The sequence below is a fragment of the Phyllobates terribilis genome, unplaced genomic scaffold (genome assembly GCF_046119375.1).
Source record: "Phyllobates terribilis strain yellow unplaced genomic scaffold, ASM4611937v1 Scaffold_1__5_contigs__length_1240528914, whole genome shotgun sequence".
Lineage (NCBI taxonomy): Eukaryota > Metazoa > Chordata > Amphibia > Anura > Dendrobatidae > Phyllobates > Phyllobates terribilis.
The window spans coordinates 1,118,747,315-1,118,766,330 of record NW_027362761.1 but is presented as its reverse complement, the minus strand read 5'-3'; positions in this window follow the sequence as shown (position 1 = coordinate 1,118,766,330).

Below are 19,016 nucleotides of genomic sequence, written 5' to 3'. Positions count from 1 at the left end.
TAGAGAAAGTCCCACACACTGCTAGAAGCCCAAATATTTTTTCAGAGCTAGATGCAGATAAAAATTATATTCAATTTGCAACCTGATGGAGGTCAGTATAGATGGACTAATAGAACAAGTCCCACACACAGCTAGAAGCCCAAATATTTTTTCAGAGGTAGATGCAGATAAAAATTATTTTGAATTTGCAACCTGATGGAGGTCAGTATAGATGGACTAATAGAGAAAGTCCCACACACTGCTAGAAGGCCAAATATTTTTTCAGAGCTAGATGCAGATAAAAATTATATTCAATTTGCAACCTGATGGAGGTCAGTATAGATGGACTAATAGAACAAGTCCCACACACAGCTAGAAGCCCAAATATTTTTTCAGAGGTAGATGCAGATAAAAATTATTTTGAATTTGCAACCTGATGGAGGTCAGTATAGATGGACTAATAGAGAAAGTCCCACACACTGCTAGAAGGCCAAATATTTTTTCAGAGCTAGATGCAGATAAAAATTATATTCAATTTGCAACCTGATGGAGGTCAGTATAGATGGACTAATAGAACAAGTCCCACACACAGCTAGAAGCCAAAATATTTTTTCAGAGGTAGATGCAGATAAAAATTATTTTTAATTTGCAACCTGATGGAGGTCAGTATAGATGGACTAATAGAATCATAGAATCATAGAATCATAGAATGGTAGAGTTGGAAGGGACCTCCTGGGTCATCTGGTCCAACCCCCTGCTCAAAGCAGGATTCACTAGGTCATTTCAGACAGATGTCTGTCCAGCCTCTGTTTGAAGACGTCCATTGAAGGGGAACTCACCACCTCTCGTGGCAGCCTGTTCCACTCATTAATCACCCTAACTGTCAAAAAGTTTTTTCTAATATCTAATCTGTGTCTCCTCCCATTTAGTTTCATCCCATTGCTTCTAGTCTTTCCTTGTGCAAATGAGAATAAAGATGATCCTTCTACAATGTGACAGCCCTTGACATATTTGTAGACAGCTATTAAGTCTCCTCTCAGTCTTCTTTTTTGCAAGCTAAACATTCCCAAATCCTGCAACCGTTCCTCATAGGACATGGTTTGCAGACCAGTCACCATTCTGGTCGCTCTTCTCTGAACTTGCTCCAGTTTGTCTATGTCTTTTTTAAAATGTGGTGCCCAAAACTGTACACAGTATTCCAGATGAGGTCTGACCAAAGAGGAGTAAAGACCGATAATGACTTCACGTGATATAGACTGTATGCTTCTGTTAATACATCCCAGAATTGTATTTGCCTTTTTTGCTGCTGCATCACACTGTTGACTCATGTTCAGTCTATGATCTATTAGTATACCTAAGTCTTTTTCACATGTACTGTTGCTTAGCTCTATTCCTCCCATTCTGTATATGCTTTTTTCATTTTTATTGCCCAGATGTAGTACTTTGCATTTTTCCCTGTTAAAAACCATTCTGTTGGTTGCTGCCCACTGCTCCAGTTTATTTAGGTCTTTTTGAATCCTCTCTCTCTCTTCTCTAGTATTAGCTATCCCTCCTAGCTTTGTGTCATCAGCAAATTTAATCAGTTTACCCTCAATTCCTTCATCTAAATCATTGATAAAGATGTTGAACAATACAGGTCCCAGGACGGAGCCCTGTGGTACCCCACTTGAGACATTCATCCAGCTGGATGTGAAGCCATTTACAACCACCCTTTGAGTCCGATCACTAAGCCAGTTATGAATCCACCTAACAGTTGCCTGGTCCATTGCATACTTGGTCATTTTTTCAATAAGGATGATGTGAGATACTTTGTCAAATGCTTTGCTGAAGTCAAGATATACTATATCTACAGCATTTCCCTGATCCACCCAGTCAGTGATTCTGTCATAGAAGGAAATTAAGTTAGTCTGACATGACTTGTTAGTTACAAACCCATGCTGACTCTGGTTAATCACTTCATTCTTATCCATGTACTTACATACATGTTGTTTAATAATTTGTTCAAAGATCTTTCCTGGTATAGAAGTCAGACTCACCGGCCTATAGTTCCCTGGGTCCACCTTCTTCCCCTTTTTGAAGATAGGAACAACATTTGCTCTTCTCCAGTCTTCTGGGACTTCTCCTGTTCTCCAAGAATTTTCAAAGATTATGGAGAGTGGTTCTAAAATTTCTTCTACAATCTCCTTCAGTACTCTGGGGTGTAATTCATCTGGACCTGGAGACTTGAACTCATTTATGTTAGCTAAATATTCCCTCACAATCTTTCTGTTTACTGATAACTTGGATTCCTCTATTCCTTTAAATGGACAGTGAAGATCAGTTGATGTTACATTTTCTTTCTGAGAGAAAACAGATGCAAAATAGGAATTAAAAAGTTCGGCCTTCTCAACATCCTCTCTTACCATTTCTCCATTTTCATCCTGTAAAAATCCTATAGCATCTTTGACTTTTCTTTTACTTTTGACATACCCCCAAAATCCTTTTTTATTGCTTTTGACATCTCTTGCAAGCCTTAATTCATTGTCAGCTTTAGCTAACCTGATACGTGCCCTACAGGATCTGCAGACTGCATTATAATCTTCTTTAGATATGCCTCCCTCTTTCCATTTAATAAACATTTCTTTCTTTCTTTTTAGCATGTGTTTAAGTTCTGTGTTCATCCATCCTGGTTTCCTTAAATGCTTCCCATTCTTCCTACTTTTCGGGATTGTTAACGATTGTGCTTTGAGAATCTCATTTTTAAAAATTTCACATCCTTCCTGGACATTTTTGTCCTTAAGGACATCCAGCCATTGGATCCCTCCTATTCTCTTTCTGAGTCTCTTAAAATCTGCCTTTCTAAAATCTAACCTTGAAGTTTGAGTCTTCACATGTCTTCCTCCTCTAGTTATCCAAAATTCTATAATAGCATGATCGCTGCCTCCTAGGGTCCCAGCCACCTTTACCTCCTCAACCATTTCCTCCCTGTTTATAAGAATTAGATCCAAAGTAGCAGATCCCTTAATAGAGAAAGTCCCACACACTGCTAGAAGGCCAAATATTTTTTCAGAGCTAGATGCAGATAAAAATTATATTCAATTTGCAACCTGATGGAGGTCAGTATAGATGGACTAATAGAACAAGTCCCACACACAGCTAGAAGCCCAAATATTTTTTCAGAGGTACTGTAGATGCAGATAAAAATTATTTTTAATTTGCAACCTGATGGAGGTCAGTATAGATGGACTAATACAACAAGTCCCACACACAGCTAGAAGCCCAATATTTTTTCAGAGCTAGATGCAGATAAAAATTATTTTGAATTTGCAACCTGATGGAGGTCAGTATAGATGGACTAATAGAGAAAGTCCCACACACTGCTAGAAGGCCAAATATTTTTTCAGAGCTAGATGCAGATAAAAATTATATTCAATTTGCAACCTGATGGAGGTCAGTATAGATGGACTAATACAACAAGTCCCACACACAGCTAGAAGCCCAAATATTTTTTCAGAGTTACTGTAGATGCAGATAAAAATTATTTTTAATTTGCAACCTGATGGAGGTCTGTATAGATGGATTAATAGAACAAGTCCCACACACAGCTAGAAGCCCAAATATTTTTTCAGAGGTAGATGCAGATAAAAATTATTTTTAATTTGCAACCTGATGGAGGTCAGTATAGATGGACTAATAGAGAAAGTCCCACACACTGCTAGAAGACCAAATATTTTTTCAGAGCTAGATGCAGATAAAAATTATATTCAATTTGCAACCTGATGGAGGTCAGTATAGATGGACTAATAGAACAAGTCTCACACACAGCTAGAAGCCCAAATATTTTTTCAGAGGTAGATGCAGATAAAAATTATTTTTAATTTGCAACCTGATGGAGGTCAGTATAGATGGACTAATAGAGAAAGTCCCACACACTGCTAGAAGGCCAAATATTTTTTCAGAGCTAGATGCAGATAAAAATTATATTCAATTTGCAACCTGATGGAGGTCAGTATAGATGGACTAATAGAACAAGTCCCACACACATCTAGAAGCCCAAATATTTTTTCAGAGGTACTGTAGATGCAGATAAAAATTATTTTTAATTTGCAACCTGATGGAGGTCAGTATAGATGGACTAATACAACAAGTCCCACACACAGCTAGAAGCCCAATATTTTTTCAGAGCTAGATGCAGATAAAAATTATTTTGAATTTGCAACCTGATGCAGGTCAGTATAGATGGACTAATAGAGAAAGTCCCACACACTGCTAGAAGGCCAAATATTTTTTCAGAGCTAGATGCAGAAAAAAATTATATTCAGTTTGCAACCTGATGGAGGTCAGTATAGATGGACTAATAGAGAAAGTCCCACACACTGCTAGAAGGCCACATATTTTTTCACAGGTAGATGCAGAAAAAAATATATTCAGTTTGCAACCTGATGGAGGTCTGTATAGATGGATTAATAGAACAAGTCCCACACACAGCTAGAAGCCCAAATATTTTTTCAGAGGTAGATGCAGATAAAAATTATTTTTAATTTGCAACCTGATGGAGGTCAGTATAGATGGACTAATAGAGAAAGTCCCACACACTGCTAGAAGGCCAAATATTTTTTCAGAGCTAGATGCAGGTAAAAATTATATTCAATTTGCAACCTGATGGAGGTCAGTATAGATGGACTAATAGAACAAGTCCCACACACAGCTAGAAGCCCAAATATTTTTTCAGAGGTACTGTAGATGCAGATAAAAATTATTTTTAATTTGCAACCTGATGGAGGTCAGTATAGATGGACTAATACAACAAGTCCCACACACAGCTAGAAGCCCAATATTTTTTCAGAGGTAGATGCAGAAAAAAATATATTCAGTTTGCAACCTGATGGAGGTCTGTATAGATGGATTAATAGAACAAGTCCCACACACAGCTAGAAGCCCAATATTTTTTCAGAGGTAGATGCAGAAAAAAATATATTCAGTTTGCAACCTGATGGAGGTCAGTATAGATGGACTAATACAACAAGTCCCACACACAGCTAGAAGCCCAATATTTTTTCAGAGCTAGATGCAGAAAAAAATTATATTCAATTTGCAACCTGATGGAGGTCAGTATAGATGGACTAATAGAATGATGCTATGCCCAAAAGATTTTACTTCACTAGGTGCAGTAAAAAAATTGGTATTCTATACACAGGTGGTATATCTTGCAACACAGATAGGCTACTCCACTGACTAACACACTCTGCAATAGGCAAAAAAGGATTAGCTTTGCTAGATTCAGCCAAATGCTGTGAAAAAAACTTGCACAGCACTGGCACAGACCTGCCTGGCAAAAACTGATAGGAACTGATGTAACCTAGTCCTGAAAAGGACTCCAATTACAATTAGTCTTTACTCCCACAACCTATCTATTTAAGAGCACAGACCTGCCTGATAAAAGTCATAGGAAATGCTGTAACCTAGTCCTTAAAAGGACTGCAATCACAACTATTCCCTACTCCCAAGCTATCTGTAGATTTGTGCGAAAATTGGCTTGAAATTAACAAGGTATAGCGCACACAGCAACAGCGGTGCCGTCTAACACGCAGCTGCAGCAGTGAGAAAATGGTGGCGACGGGAAAAATGGCTTGGTCTTATAGGGCAAGGACATGTGACATACACTGCCAATGACACATGCCCTTGCTTGTGTGAAAAAAAGCACTTCGCTCCGTGTGTGCGCTGCTGATAGGCTGACAGATTGCACCTCCCCACTGTAAATGCGGGAAAGAGAAAAAAAAATGGAGATCTTCATTGTTCCTGCAGAGATCCATCCCCCGCCCCTCCCCCACCCCGCTGTACACTCAAACTGCGTATTAACATTAATTTTCATCATTACTGAGAAAAAATCCAGTTATGATTTTGGTGCATGAACAGTTATCGAACATAACCTCGAACAGCCGAATTTTTCTCAAATTGTTCGTGTTCGCCGAACGGCTCGAACACCGCCCAAAACAGCTCGAATTTGAGATTGGCGAACAGTTCGAGTAGAACAACGCTCATCTCTACTCTACACTGCAGATGTTGAGAAGGATTTGTAAGCAGAAGAGGGCAGTTGTTGACTACCAGCATCAACAAGGCCTTCGGTATTCAGTTCAGACTCCACACATAAGACCTCAGGAGTGGACAAGGAAGTCAGACATATGTACCATCCTCCAAAACTTTGAGGACTCCACCAAGGTGGTGAGCGGCGATGACGCCATAATTAGCATCACCATCCCTCTTCTCTGTCTTCAAAAACGCTCTCTGCTCACAATCAAAGAGGATGCATTGCAGGCGGAGCACAATGAGATGGAGCAAGGAACCATACAGGGTGATTACACACAGCCAAGCCTCATCTCATCCCAACATGGATTGGGTGACAATGAGGAAGAGGAGGAGGAGGAAGAACAGGAGCTAGTTTCATGCGCTATTGACGGTACTACCTGCTCAACTGTCATACCATCTGTTCAGCGTGGATAGCCTGAGGACAGGGAGGAGGAGGAGAGCATGGTCAGTCGTCCTCTTGGTGAGGACGCGGAAGTCTTGCCTGTTAGCAGTCTGGCACGCATGACTGAGTTTATGTTACGCTGCCTTCCCCGTGACCCTCGCGTTGTTCAAATTTTGGGTGACAGTCATTACTGGTTGGTGACACTTCTATACCCACGCTACAAGGAGAACTTTCTCTTATTTTCTCTTATTCCTGAGGCAGACAGGTCTACAAAAATGGAGCTGTACCAGGAGGCCATTGTTGCGGAACTATTATAAAAATTCCCATCTGAAAACGGTGGTGACAGAGGTCACAGTTCGTTGGACAACCAAGGAGTACAGGCGAGAGAAACACAACTCCAATCCAGCAGAGGCAGGGGAACACTGTCAAAGTTCTGGGAGAGTTTTCTCAGCCACTCCCATCGCACAGGCCCTGAGGTGTGGGGTACTCTCTCAAGGAGTGCAAAAGTTTGAGAAGATGCTGAGGGAGTACCTTGCCAACCGTACCAACGTCCTCCGTGATTCCTCTGTGCTTTATAATTATTGGTTATCCAAGCTGGACACGTGGAATGAAATGGCTCTTTACGCCTTGGAGGTCCTGGTCTGCCCTGCCGCTTCCGTTTTATCAGAGCGGGTTTTAAGTGCCGCTAGTGGAATTATAACTGATAAGCGAATCCACCTGTCAACTGAAAATGCTGACAGGTTGACTCTTATAAAAATTAACAAGGGCTGGATTGGGCCAGACTTCTCAACACCACCGAATGATAGCAGAGTAACATAAACTCAAATACAGTGTCTTTTTTTGGGTGGGGTATCCTCATGCACCTTTTCACACCCACACATGGGTATGCGCTTCCTGATTTTGGCTAGTTGCTCTTGTCCTCCTCCTTTTCCTCATCCTCATCCACCACCACCATATCACCACAGTGACCGTGGTCTGTGATGCAACACCCACATAATTTTTTTAAATGGTGTTTATGATGCCCGTAAAAAATATTTTTTATACAGTATGTTCATGTATACCCCCCAGGGGTAAATGTTTGTCAGCCCATACACTTAGTGCATGGGCATTACAAGTATAGGAGACCCGCTCCTTTCTAATGGGAACATTTTTTTATGAGGCCCACCTACACGTCTTTTCCAAGGGGCATTGGAGTGGCTCCCAATTTATGGCAGCCTTTGCATTCACTGCATAGGCCAACACTATGGGAGACCGACTTCCTAATAATTGGAACATTTTTTCATGAGGCCCTCTACGTCTCTTCCAAGGGGCATTGGAGTGCCTCCCAATTTTTGGCAGCCCTTGCATTCACTGCATAGGCCATCACTATGGGAGACCCACTTCCTAATAATGGGAACATTTTTTCATGAGGCCCTCTACGTCTCTTCCAAGGGGCATTGGAGTGCCTCACAATTTTTGGCAGCCCTTGCTTTCACTGCATAGGTCAACACTATGGGAGACCCACTTCCTAATAATGGGAAAAAAATTTTCAGGAGGCCCTCTGACCTCCACATGTCTTCCACGGGGCATTGGAGTGCCTCCCAATTTTTGGCAGCCCTTGCATTCACTGCATAGGCCATCACTATGGGAGACCCACTTCCTAATAATGGGAAAATTTTTTCATGAGGCCCTCTACGTCTCTTCCAAGGGGCATTGGAGTGCCTCTCAATTTATGGCAGCCCTTGCATTCACTGCATAGGCCAACACTATGGGAGACCGACTTCCTAATAATGGGAACATTTTTGAATGAGGCCCTATATGTCTCTTCCAAGGGGCATAGGAGTGCCTCCCAATTTTTGGCAGCCCTTGCTTTCACTGCATAGGTCAACACTATGGGAGACCCACTTCCTAATAATAGGAACATTGTTTTCAGGAGGCCCTCTGACCTCCACGTCTCTTCCAAGGGGCATTGGAGTGCCTCCCAATTTTTGGCAGCCCTTGCATTCACTGCATAGGCAAACAGTATGGGAGACCCACTTCCTAATAATGGGAACATTGTTTTCAGGAGTGCCTCCTTTAAGTCTCTTCAAAAGAGTATGGGGGTGCGTCCAAACTTTCAAAGGGGTACTGGGGTGCATCCAAATTTTGGGCAGCCCTACCACTCACTGCATACGCAATAACAGTATAGGAGACCCACTCTTTAGTAATGGTAACAACAAAGCATAGGCGGCTGATGGCTCTCTAAGAATAGTGAGGGTCGACTGCTGGCCTTTTAAGAATAATAAAGCCGCCTGATGGCCCTATAGAAATAGACTTTGTGACTTTCAGAGTCCCTCCTTCATAAATGAAACAGGATGTGTCTGATCATGTCTCACACATCACATGGCCAGATAAGGTTGTAAAATGTTAAAATGACATTTCCTGGTGAATGCATTTGTCATGGTTGAAAGCAATGAAAAAGTGCAAAACCGCATCAAAAACGCTACGTGTGAACATAGCCCAAGGTGTCGAGGAGTATTTTTGTTTTTGGTTATTTATTTTGCTTTATATACAAGTCATTACCCTGGAAAGGATGTTCCTTAACATATTTCCCAGGAAAATCCACTTTGGTTTTGTTTTTGTATGTTTTATTGTGAGCCTCTAAAAGTGACGTAATATCTCTGACAATGTTATTGACAGCAGTGACCTGGGAGTCAGAAATGCTTCCAGGGGTCTTCCCCATGCTGTTCTCATGCCATTTGAGCATTGTTCCCATTGATTTGGGCAATTTCTAGGCCTTCTGCAGACAGCCGGGAGGAGCCGCCTGAAAAATGCTTGAGTTTCCCATAGACTTACATTGGGCTTGTTTCTCGGGTCGAGTACCCTAGTATTCCAATGTGCTGGACCCGAGCAACAAGCACCCGAGCATTTTAATTCTTGCCCATCACTAGTATTCACACAACGCTGCATGAACCGGTCAACAGCCAGTATGTGGAGAGCTGTGTAGAATATAATGTGTATGTGGACTGCTGTATATAGTGTATAATGTGGACTGCTGGATGGTGTATAATGTGTATATGCACTGCTGTATAGTGTATAATGTGTATGTGGACTACTGTTTAGTAGCTCAGTGGTTAGCACTGCAGCCTTGCAGCGCTGGGGTCCTGGGTCCAAATCCTATCAAGGACAACATCTGCAAAGAGTTTGTATGTTCTCCCCATGTTTGTGTGGGTTTCCTCCAGGTTCTCCGGTTTCCTCCCACACTCCAAAGACATACTGATGGGGAATCTAGATTGTGAGCCCCAATGGGGACAGCGATGATAATGTATGTAAAACACTGTGGAATATGTTGGCTCTATATAAAAATAAAGATTATTATATTATTATTATAATGTGTATGTGGACTAATATATAGTGTATAATGTGTATGTGGACTGCTGTATAGTGTATAATGTGTATGTGGACTGCTGGAGAGAAACTAAACACAGGTCAAATAAACTCCCTGAACTAACAGTGCATAGTATTATCGGGCAGGAAGATAAGGACTGGAACGAATTGTGTGACAGGGATCATCTCCCTCATCAAACCCTCCCCTCCTCCATCTACATGCAGGATAAAGAATGCTGTGTACTAATGAGTCCTTGTGAAGGAAAAGCCTGCTGTTTATGCATAGAAGTGTGCTGCCAAGAGATCTGTGCTGAATTATGCTACTGAAGAGACTGACGTTACTGTGCCTGCTTTATGAGACTGTACTGTATTGAAGATTGTTGCTGTAATATCCCTGAATTGCACTGGCCGTGCTTCAGATTAAATTCCACTGTTAAACTGTTGAAAAAGACCCTTGTCAGATGTGTCTGGTCAGCAACTGAATCTATCGTGTGCCTAAGAGATGCTGCAGCCTATGGTCGCCGTGACAAGTACTGAACGTGTGAACGAGGCGTTGTACTGACACGAACGCCATGTTCACACGTTGAGTATTAGGTCAGTAGTTTACATCAGTATTTGTAAGTCAAAATCAGGAGTGGAACAATCAGAGGAAAAGTATAATAGAAACACGTCTCCACTTCTGTATTTATCACCCACTCCTCATTTTAGCTTACAAATACTGATGTAAAATACTGACCAAATACTAAAGGTGTGAACATGGTCTAAAATATAGCCTAAATTTTATCTTCTCGGTGAGAAAACTAGTAAAATTGTCTTTTCCTCACTGTATAGCTGTCTGCAAAGTGAATTCCTTGCATCAAGCAGTGAACTTTAAATTGGAATTAAACTATAATCTGACAGTGCTTGGCTTTGTAACATGTTGGTTTGATATGTCAGTAGGCATTTGACCAATTAAGGTATATTTGATTGCTTATGCAAATTCACACCCTAAAGCATAATTAGGAAATGTACAGGAACAAATTTTAAAACGCTTATTGATTTCTTCTTGCTAAATGCTCCTATATAACTTTGCATTCAAAGTTTCAGGTTAACTTTAAACAAGAAAATTTATAAAACAGAGGCAGGACAGGGGCCGCAACTTTTCTATCTTATGGATGCAACATGATATTGCAAGATAGTCCCACGACAACCTCCTTATTAATTTTGTGGTCATTCAATTACACAAGTCATAAAAGTAAGAAAGCTGGAGGTCCTTACTTTGTAAGTCTTATTGTTTAGGAGAATGAAAATGAAAAAAGCTATCTCAGGGGTGTAGCTGGGGCAGCGGAGGCAAGTAGTACCATACTCTAGAGCAGTGTTCCCCAACTCCAGTCCTCAAGAGCCACCAACAGGCCATGTTTTCAGAATTTTCTTACTATTGCCCAGGTGATAATTCCATCACCTGTGCAAGTACTGAAAACATGTCCTGTTGGTGGCTCTTGAGGACTGGAGTTGGGGAGCATTGGTCTAAAGCAGCGGTGGCGAACCTATGGTACGTGTGCCAGAGGGGGCACGCAGAACACTCCTGGAGGGCACGTGCGCCATCTCATCAGCACTGCCGCTGCCGCCACCACTCTCCTCAGCCCGCACACCATCCTCGTCATCACTAGCTCCACGGCCATGCTCCTCTGCACATGCACCCTGCCATCAGGCCACCAGCCCTCCCATCAAGCTGTCTGTGTGCTGAGGAAGGTTAGGGAGGCGACGCTAGTGATGACAGGGATGGTGCACAGGCTGAGGAGTGTAGTGGTGGCAGCAGTGCTGAGGAGATGGCGTGCTTGTCTACAGGTAGGACTGTGAAATATGAAGAGACCAGATCAGCTTTGGAATGGGTAGAGGTGATGAGTTTATTTATTTTTTTATGTGGGACCATTATACAGTATTTAGCAGTATATGGGACCATTATACTGTATGGAAGACTATGTGTGGCCATTATACAGTATGGAGCAAGATATGTGGTCCATTATACAGTATGGAGGAGTATGTGGGGTCCATTATACAGTATGGAGGACTATGTGGGGTCCATTTCACTGTATGGAGGCCTATGTGGGGCCCATTACACTGTATGGAGGACTATGTGGGGCCCATTACACTGTATAGAGGACTATCTGGGGTTCATTATTCTGTATGGAGGACTATGTGGGGCCCATTACACTGTATAGAGGACTATCTGGGGTTCATTATTCTGTATGGAGGACTATGTGGGGTCCATTATACAGTATGGAGGACTATGTGGGGCCCATTTCACTGTATGGAGGCCTATGTGGGGCCCATTACACTGTATGGAGGACTATGTGGGGCCCATTACACTGTATAGAGGACTATCTGGGGTTCATTATACTGTATGGAGGGCTGTGTGGGGATTGCAGTTGGAGAATCATACTGTGATGGGGTCATCATTCTTTGTTGGGCGAATTGAGGGAGAGGGGTACAGTAGGGTCATCATACTGTGCATGTGGAGGAATTCACTGTGGGCGTATCATACTGTGTTTGGGGACATTTTTGTTTGCATCACTATTTTTTATCTGGTTTATTCAAAGTTTTCTATCCTTTATTATTGCATATTGAAAATTAGCCCATTGGGCCATGTGCTTTTTACTGCTCTTACAGAACATATTATATTATTCCACTGCAATTCCAAAAGTTAATTGTTTTATTTGATAAGGAAACACTTTCTCAATTGTAGACATTTTTTTATCAAATATCAAGATTGGCCCACGACTTTGTCCAAGCTTTTAACTTTGGCCCTCTGTGTATTTGAGTTTGACATTCCTGACTTAAAGGGTTATTTTCATCATGATCAGTGGCCAGTGTCTTAGGCTTGGAGTGCAGTGCGTACAAGCTCTTTGCTATAGACACTATAGCGCACTAATATGAGTTGTTTTTCTAAACTAAAACCTCAGTATTGAGGTTAAATTGCCGTGTTGGCATTTTGCGATAAATAAGTGGGTTTTAAATTGCAGTTTGGGCACTCAGTCTCTAAAAGGTTCGCCATCACTGCTCTAGAGCATTTAGTAAGAGATGTTGACGGGGTGCACTTTAAGGGTATCTGGACATCTGACCACCCCCTCCCTCTTCTGCCAGAGTTACTTTAAGTTAAAAGGCTGCTACACACACATATATAGTATCAGTATAGGATACACATTTAGACACACATACTGTATATATATGTATAATTGCAGAAACATATAATGTATACAAATTATAAACATAAACAGTCCTGCTCACCATTATTGGCACCCCTCCATTTTTTTCATAGACTGTAAAACATCTTCAGAAATAAATGGAAATGTACCAAAGTTATATCCTCAGGATTTTTTTTATTAGTGGTCCAAAGTAATACAACAATAAAACATTGTTTTTCAACTTCCATGTTGCAATTTCAAAGAACAAACAGAATAAACAGCATGTGCAGCAACAAAGGCACCCCTAATTAATACTTGGTTGAACCCCCTTTTGTATTGCTGACAACTAGTGATGAGTGAGTATGTTTTGTTAACCCTTTCGCCGAGTATGCTCGGGCGAGCACTGAGTAGTTACAAGTACTCGGTGTTATGTTTGAAACACTCCCGTGTGCATGATTTGCGACTGTTTGACAGCTTTAATACATGTGAGGAATGTCTATTTCTTACACATTCCTCACATGTATTAAAGCTGTCAAACAGTTGCAAATCATGCACACGGGAGTGATTCAAACATAACACCGAGCAGCTGTAAATACTCGGTGCTCGCCCGAGCATACTCGGCGAAAGGGTTAACAAAACATACTCGCTCATCACTACTGACAACCTCCAAACGTTTCTTGTACCCATCTATAAGCTTCTTGCACTTCTCAGCTGGAATTTTCTCCCACCCTTCGTTTGTAGTGATGAGGATGTGTGCTTTGGGTCATTGTCTTCATGGAGGACCCATGACCTTTGACTCAAACTTACACTGGGTAGGACATTTCACTCTAAAATCTCTTGATAATTCTCTGATTTCATGATTCCTGTGATACTATCAAGGCCTCCAGTACCAGATGCAGCAAAGCAACCCCACAGCATTATGGATCCTCCACCATGCTTAACTGTTGGTTGGTTTAACTTATAAGCTTCATTGCGCCATCTGTAAACAAACTGTTGCTTTGCATTGCCAAAAAGCTCTTTTTTCCCAGAAGGATTGTGTTTTGTCAAGGTACTCTTTGACAAAGATCAGTCGTTCCTTTTTATGTCTTTTCTTCAGCAATGGTTTCTTCCTTGACCTTCGCCCATAAAGCTCTGCTTGGTATAGTGTGTGTCATATGGTACTTGTTCAAACCATGACCCCTGACTGTTCCAGGTAAGCCTTCAGGGATGTTTGACGTGGTGTTTTTTCCACCAATCGCACCAACCTTCGAAGACATCTCTTGTCAATTTTCCTCTTTCTTCCATGTCCAGGTAAGTTCTTGACGATTCCATGCTTAGCAAATTTCTTAATAACATTGCGTACTGTTGAAATTGGGTACCAAGATCTTTGGAGATGGCCTTATACCCTATGGAAGTCTTGTATTCGCTAATAATAGCAGTTATGATGTCCTCAGACAGCTCCTTTGTCTTCACCATTGTGACAAAGGAACAGGGCCTACCATGTGGCTTTTTAAAACACTGAAGTCATCATTCATTGGCTAATTCATGTCATATTGGTACTGACAATTAATCACAGGTGAATCTCTTTTGTGATTTACCAGTCAAGTCAAAATGTGTTTCTATGCTAAATTAATATAAAGGGTGCCAATACCAGTGACACAACAAGCTTTAGGTTTTTCTATTTTTCTTGTTTATTGTCTATCATTTGCTCTTTTGTATTTAAAGGGAATCTTTCACCACTTTGAAGTTATTAGACCGCTACTATGGCCATACAGGGTATAGCAAAGTAAATACATACCTGTATGTCCCATAGTAGAGGTTTGATTGCAGAGAAACGCACTTTAATCAATTCTATTTTGCACAGGCTTGGGTCCGGGGGATGCCAAGCAATCCCCGCCTATGTGCTTATTATTCCCCCAAATCCCCGCCTATATGCTTAATTATCATATCCCCCCCCTCCCCTTCACGTCACAGGGTCCTGTGACATGCACTGTTCTCATTCACTTCCCTGGCATGCGAAAGCGCCCCTCACATAGAGTACACTTTGCTTCATCCCGGCTCCTTCTGCCTGTGCATTGCACCGCAGGGTTCTATTGCGCAGGTGCCCGGAAGTAACAGTGACTCCCCGGCGCCTGCAATATAGAAACCTGCGGCGCAGAGCACTGGCAGACGGGGCCGGGATGAAGCAAAGCGTGCTCTATGTGAGCGGCGCTTTGCGCATGCCCGGGAAGTCAGGAAGCCCAGTGCATGTCACTGGGCCCTGTGTCGTGCAGGGCAGGAAGGGAATATGATAGTTAAGCATACAGGCAGGGATTTGGGGAATAATAAGCACATGGGCGGGGATTGCTTGTCGTCCCCCGGACGCCAAGCCTGTACAAAATAGAATTGATTAAAGAGCTTTTCTCTGCAATCAAACCTCTACTGTGGGCCATACAGGTATGTATAGATTTACTTTCCTATACCCTGTATGGCCAGAGTAGAGGTCTGATAACTCCAAAATGGTGACATATTCCCTTTAACACAAGTGCTCTATACAAAAAAACTGTTTACCTTGATTCATTTTTTTCAGGAGATATTCCACATTATGTACTTAAACTTCATGAATGCCAATAACAATGAGCTGGACTGTACATGCACATTACAAACATACACATATATAACACTCACACACACACACATAGCACTCACACATACATACATATATGTCACACATACAAATATATATATACATATAATATATATATAACATATGTATATAATCAATATTATTATTATTATTTATTATTATAGCGCCATTTATTCCATGGCGCTTTACATGTGATAGGGATATACATAGCAAAAACAATTACATAATCTAAACAAAACAAGTCAGCGACTGGTACAGGAGGAGCGAGGACCCTGCCCGTGAGGGCTCACAGTCTACAAGGGATGGGTGAGGATACAGTAGGTGAGGGTAGAGGAGGTCATGCAGTAATGTGGTGGAGCGGTGGTTACTGCAGGTTGATGGCTTGTTGGAAGAGGTAGGTCTTCAGGTTTCTTTTGAAGGCTTCCATGGTAGGCGAGAGTCTGATGTGTTGGGGTACAGAGTTCCAGAGTAGGGGCGATGCACGGGAGAAATCTTGTATGCGATTGTGGGAAGAGGAGATAAGAGGGGAGTAGAGAAGGAGATCTTGTGAGGATCGGAGGTTGCGTGCAGGTAAGTACCGGGAGACTAGGTCACAGATGTATGGAGGAGACAGGTTGTGGATGGCTTTGTATGCCGTGGTTAGGGTTTTGAACTGGATTCTCTGGACAATGGGGAGCCAGTGAAGGGATTGACAGAGGGGGGAGGCTGGGGAATAGCGGGGGGACAGGTGGATTAGTCGAGCAGCAGAGTTTAGGATAGATTGGAGGGGTGCAAGAATGTTGGAAGGGAGGCCACAGAGCAGGAGGTTGCAGTAGTCGAGGCGGGAGATGATGAGGGCATGCACTAGTGTTTTTGCAGAGTCTTTGCTGAGGAATGCACGGATCCTGGAGATATTTTTGAGTTGGAGTCAGCAGGAAGTGGAAAGGGCTTGGATATGTGGTTTGAAGGAGAAATCAGAGTCCAGGGTTACCACAAGGCAGCGAGTTTGTGGGACTGGGGAGAGTGAACAGCCATTGACGTTGATGGATAAGTTAGATGGGGGATATGAATGAGAGGGTGGAAAGATGATGAACTCTGTTTTATCCATGTTGAGTTTTAGAAATCTGGCAGAGAAGAAGGATGAGATGGCGGACATTGTATGATTTTGGTTAGTAGAGAGGAGATATCGGGTCCAGAGAGGTAGATCTGTGTGTCATCAGCATAGAGGTGATACTGAAAGTCGTGAGACTCTATGAGCTGTCCCAGGCCAAAGGTGTAGATGGAGAAGAGCAGAGGTCCTAGAACTGAACCTTGGGGGACACCGACAGATAGGGGGCGAGATGAGGAGGTGGTGCGTGAGTGGGAGACGCTGAATGTCCTGTCTGTTAAGTATGAGGAGATCCAAGATAGGGCCAAGTCCATGATGCCAAGAGATAAGAGAATCTGTAGTAAGAGGGAATGGTCCACTGTGTCGAAGGCAGATGACAGGTCCAGAAGGAGGAGGATGGAGTAGTGTCACTTGGATTTGGCAGTTAGTAGGTCATTGGTGACTTTGGTAAGGGCAGTTTCAGTCGAGTGATGCAGTCAGAAGACAGATTGCAGGCGGTCGAAGAGGGTACAGGAGGACAGTTCAAGGTGGACATGTTGTTCTAGTAGTTTTGAGGCAAAGGGGAGAAGTGATATGGGGCGGTAGCTAGTCAGAGAGGATGGGTCAATGGAGGGCTTTTTGAGGATGGGTGTGATTGCGGCATGTTTGAAACATGAGGGGAAGACACCGGTTGTAAGTGACAGGTTGAAGAGGTGGGTTAGGGTTGGGATGAAGACTGTGGTAAGGTTAGGGATGAGGTGGGATGGGATTGGGCCAAGTTCGCAGGTGGTGAGGTGTGAATTGGAGAGTAAAGAGGAGACTTTACCTTCTGTAATGGTGGAGAAGTGGGGTTTGGAGGAGGAAGGTTGAGTAGATATGAGGAGGGGTTGTGCGGGCTTTAGGCAAAAGCTTTGTCTGATGGTGTCAATCTTCTGCTTGAAGAATGAGGCAAAGTCTTCGGCTGAGATGAGAGAAGAGGGAGGAGGTGCTGGGGGACGAAGGATAGAATTGAAAGTGTTAAATAGCTGTTTAGGGTTGTGAGACAGGGAGGATATGAGAGATGAGAAGTAGGTTTGTTTTGCTGTAGTGAGCGCGGACTTGAACATAGTGAGGGATTGTTTTGAATGCGATGAAGTGCTTGATGGAGTGAGACCTTTTCCATCTCCTCTCCGCAACCCTGGAGGCCCGTTGCAGTTCTTTAGTAAGTTTGGTGTGTCAGGGTTGCCTGTTGATTGTGCGAGATTTGATATGTGTGAGAGGGGCGATCGAGTCGAGAGCTGCAGCTATTGTGGTGTTATATGAAGCGGCAGCAACATCTGCTTTGTGTAAGGAATTTATGTCTGTAAGAGGGAGAAGGGATTCAGAGAGTGAGTGTAGGTCAAGCTGTTTGAGGTTTCTGAAAGCGTGTGTAAGTTTGTGGAGTGGGGATTGTGCACTTGGAGAGGAGAGGGTAGAGAATGTGAAGAGGTTATGGTCAGAGAGAGGGAGGGGTAAGTTAGAGAGGTTAGATAGGGAACAGAGGCAGGTGAAGATGAGGTCCAATGTGTGGCCATCTTTATGAGTAGCTGCCGAAGACCATTGAGCAAGGCTGAAGGAGGAAGTGAGGGATAGGAGCTTAGAGACAGATGAGTGGGAAGTGTCAATGGGGATGTTGAAGTCACCCATTATGATAGTGGGGATGTCAGTGGAAAGGAAGTGAAGCAGCCAGGTGGTGAAGTGATCTAAGAAAGTGGTGGCTAGCCCTGGGGGTCGGTAAATGACGGCCAGTTGGAGGTCAGAGGGGGAAAAGATGCGCACACAGTGCACCTCAAAAGAGGGTAGTGTAACAGAGGGTGGCAGTAATATTTGGGTGAAAGCGCAGGTATCTGACAGGAGAAAACCTACGCCTCCGCCATGTTTGCCGTTGGGGCAGGGGGTGTGGGAAAGGTGGAATCCGCCATATGAAAGTGCAGCTGGGGAGGCTGTGTCAGAGGGGGTGAGCCAGGTTTCGGTAATGGCGAGGAAGGAAAGTGTGTTAGTAGTGAAAAGGTCGTGGATGTAGGAAAGTTTGTTGCAGACGGAGCGAGCGTTCCATAGAGCTCCTGTTAGAGCAACTAAGAAAGTGGGGATTAGTTGGATGGGTATGAGGTTAGAAGGGTTGCGACAGTTTGTGGAAGGTCGTGGATAGGAGGTAGAAGTAACTGTGGGGATATGGCGAGGAGGACCAGGATTTGGAGAGATATCTCCAGCAGTGAGGAGGAGCAGAGAAAGTGTTAGCAGGTGGGAGCAAGAGAGAGCATGAGGTGGCTGTCTGTGTTTGGAGATCCAGGATTGAATGTTGAGGAATAATTCGGAGGATGAGGTGAGATGAATGGGGAGGATGGAGGGAGAGATGAAGAAGTTCTTACTAGGTGTAGGGATTTGAGGGGT